This window comes from Brassica oleracea, chromosome C6 (assembly GCF_000695525.1).
Source record: "Brassica oleracea var. oleracea cultivar TO1000 chromosome C6, BOL, whole genome shotgun sequence".
Classification (NCBI taxonomy): Eukaryota; Viridiplantae; Streptophyta; class Magnoliopsida; order Brassicales; family Brassicaceae; genus Brassica; species Brassica oleracea.
Genome location: NC_027753.1, coordinates 12121194 through 12125500, shown reverse-complemented (window position 1 = coordinate 12125500; position 4307 = coordinate 12121194).

Below are 4307 nucleotides of genomic sequence, written 5' to 3'. Positions count from 1 at the left end.
GTATGTTGATTGAAGTGAATTATTATTGTAGGTACTAATTTACATAACAGTTTTTATTTACCAAAAAGTATTTTTATATAGAAATAAATAAAGAAAAAATATTTTTTTATTATTTGCCAAACATAGATTTCCGTAAGAAATATATATAATAATCAAAATATTGTAAGGACTATCATGAGAGAAAATACAATATAATAAAAATTATGTATCTAATATGAACTAACGTCTAGGTAGCCATTATATTATATATTGGTTTTAAAAATGACATATTTTATGTGAGAAATACTGAATAATAATAGTGCTATAAACCACCATTTGCCAAGATAAAACATGATCACAATGTCAGTAATATCGTAAGCATTATTCAAAACTCATCTTTAAATTCAATGAAAAACCTTTCTCATCAATAACCTTGTTCATATCAACAATATATTGTTTCCTGTAAGATGCATAAACACCAACTTATGTATTTTAAGTTATTGTACAGTAAAAAATATGTAATTAGTAATGGTGTAAATATAATATATTATTTGTTTAGAAAAAAATCATGTTTTATCATTCATATATAAAATAAATTATTTTATGTCAAATAAAAAGATCATTTTTTCTTGGCTTATATATTAATTAATCTAAACTTTGGCTTTCAAATTTTTCTTGTTAAATAATTTGACGATATAAATATATGGATTATATAATGCAAATGTGTTTTAGAAGTAAAATGATAAAAAAATATCAAAATGGTGTGTATGGTTAAGAATAATTAGCGATTGAGTTCATGGGGAAACAAAACAATGTTTTGTTTATATTTATACAAAATTTATATATTATTTTTTATTATAAAATTTTAGTGAGACCATATTTGAGAAGACCCACGTCCTTATGGATTATTTTATAGTATATTATTTTATTATCTTAAACAATTGTGTTATATTTTGAATCGGTCAAGTCCGAGAAATCTTTTCACAATCCGCTTTGGTGCTTCGGCAGTGTGTAGTGGAACTGCAACACCAAACATTCTTTGGTGCTTTAGAGCATGTTCCTTTGGGCTTTTTTCCAGATTGGCACATGCATAAAGTTTAAAGCATAAAACAAATTAAAAGATGACGGAGTATATTAATATTAATTTAACGGTAATGATGCTAGAGGATTGGATGGAATGTAAGCTATATATGACATACATTCATGAAGACTAGCAAGACAAATGAGAACAATACAAAATATAGAAAATTTCGATGCCGACATTGTAAACCTTCACTGTAAAAAAATGCTTTGTGTGTTTATTGTAGGAAACCTTAAGTATGAACATATACATATATATATAGGTCGTTGAAGACTATTTTTAGAATTATCCAGAAAAACTGTTTTAAATTGATTGGTTAGTTTTTTTTCTTTATATCCTAAAATATTTATGTTAAATTTTATTCAAAACATTCATTTTCGTTTTTGATAAAGTAAGTCAGTGACTAAAAATACCTATTAACGACAACCATATATATATATATAATGTTGAATGATTAAATATGTGGATAAAATCAACTAGCAATAGATTAGCTACCAATTTTATCATTTACTAATTTCTCATCAATATCCTTAAATATTAACATGTATATATGTCCCTGAAAATTGTCGCATGATAATCCGAAGAATCGGAAAGTATAATTATTGGTAACTTTTATTCTCCTTATATTCTAATATATTTAGGTTAAAAGTTCCACAAATTTCATTTAATTCTTTGGTAGGATATATCACCACCTAAAATTACCCAATAATGACAGCCATATATATATGGGTAACTTTGAAAGATTAAATATGTGGCCAAATTAAATTATCAAAGAGATAGCTACTATATTTGTTTTACTAATTTATTTTAGATGAAAATATAAGTCTTCGATTGTTAATGGATTTATCTATATATATTATGAAAGTCGGGCATATGTTGATTGAAGTGAAATATTATTGTAGGTACTAATTTACATAACAGTTCTAATTTACCAAAAAGTATTTTTATAGAGAAATAAATAAAGAAAAATAAGTTTTTTATTATTTGCCAAACATAGATTTCCATAAGATATATATATATATATATATATATATATATATATATATATTAATCAAAATATTGTAAGGACTATCATAAGAGAAAATACAATATAATAAAAAAATTATGTATCTAATATGAACTAACTCCTAGGTAGCCACTATATTATTTATTGGTTTTCAAAATGACATATTTTACGTGAGAATACTTAATAATAATAGTGCTATAAACCACCATTTTCCAAGATAAAACATGATCACAATGTCAGTAATTGTTTGGGGTCTAAATCGGTTGCGACATAATTAATGCCCAAAAGTATCGGAGGAACAATCCGCGGGAAAAATAAAGTAAGGACTTTTTAAGAATTCAAAAGAGAATTAGACGACAAGTCCTCAGAAAAGAATTACACGACAAGTTCTCGAGAAAGATTACTCAATCTTTCGAGCAAGAGATCCACGAGCATCAAAACAATTAAACAAGCATCGTCACACCATCAGGAAGCCAACCCAACTCGCCATCGGGCGAGTTAGACAAGGTCTATCCAACTCGCCAAATGGTGAGTTGAACTGACCAGACCAACTCGTCATTGGGCGAGTTGGAGAAGCTTCATCCAACTCACCCAATGGCGAGGTCGACCGATCGATTCAACTCGCCAATGGCGAGTTGGATAAACGAACCAACTCGCCATTGGGCGAGTTGGATCTTACAATCTAACTCGCCAACTCGCCCAATGTCGAGTTGGACTGCTCAAGCATGCATAATCTCTAAACCCTTGTAGCTTTCTCTTTCGAGCCTCGACTGAACTGTCTCTTGTTTCATCTCGATCGGAGTTACCATTGGAAACCTACGACAAAAACCGTAAAGACTTGTTTTCTCGTAGAAGTTCAAATTGATCGTCTAAAACGAAGACGGTTAACTTAACACCTCAGTCATACCCTTGTTGCGATCAATTTGAGTCCTTAAAAAATCGACATCGCATCGAAGGCTGTCCTTTGATAAAATCGTAAAAACATATGAAGTCGAAAAACAGCCCAAAGGGTCTAAAACTCGACTAAGAGCCTGTTAGGGGATTTTTGTGTAGTCTTTGTGAGTAATACAGAAAGATGGATAAGCCAGGTATTTAGTGAGAATTATAGGGAAATAGACTTAAACAGACGTTTTACTAGATAGAACAAGCAGGAACTACAAAGTATTGAACAAGAACCCTAGCTCTAGCCGCCTATCTATAGTCTCTAACTCTTGAAGTGTCGATCCCTTGTTCTAGGGTCTGGGATCCCCTTATATAGTCGTCTGTAGGTCGGTCTTGGTCAGCCAATAGGGTTAAACTCTTCCATATTTGGAAATATGGAAGGATCCCCTTATCGGAATATTTCCATTTCCCAGAGGAAGGGGGTGGTCCCTGGGACCGGACCCAGAATGCTTCCCAGCGGGGACCCGGGGCATCTCCTTGCGGGGAACCGGAGGCCGGTGTCCTGCCTGGGGTCTGGAGGAATTCAATACCTGAGTATTTTTTTCCCAACAGTTTGCCCCTTATTTCTCGATTTCGTCATCGAACTTGGGGAATAACCTATGCACTCAAGTCAACCGAAGTTGCTCATTCTCAGAAGGCTTCTCCTAGGTAGGACATCGCTCCAGTAATCCTGCTATCCCGGGTTCCTCTCAGGCCGGAGCCATACTCTGAACCCGGGGGAGGACCGATTCCCTTTTAGTAGACCGAGGCCTGGCGGTATCTTTTTGAACTGCTGATTTCTTGTTTAAGATGGCGAAGCTCGGGCCTTTTAGCGGTATCTTAGAGATGATGGGTCCTGGAGCTTTGATAATCACTGAAGAGGAGGCTTGAGCATTTGAGCGTGATGCGTAGAGGCAGGTCTGGAGGGTTCCGAAAAAGGCGTGAGACTTGTCGGAGAGCCTCGAGATTCTCATTCTTCTTCTTGACCACGACCACGTTGGCTAGCCACTCCGGGTACTGTACCTCGCGAACGAACCCTCCGTCGAGCAAGCTTTTGACTTCGTCGTTGATGATTGCATCCCTTTCGGGGGCAAACTTCCTCCTCTTTTGTCTGACGTGCTGATGTAGGGGGTCTACTTGCAGCTTGTGCATGATGATCTCCGGATAAATCCCAGGCATGTCTGCGTGGGACCACGCGAAGCAATCGGAGCTAGACCTGAGGAAGTCTATTAATCTCCTTCTCAATCCCTCGGTTAGCTTGGAACCGACCTTGAGGTATCGCATCTGGTCCCCTTCGATCAATGGCACGTCGTCCATCTC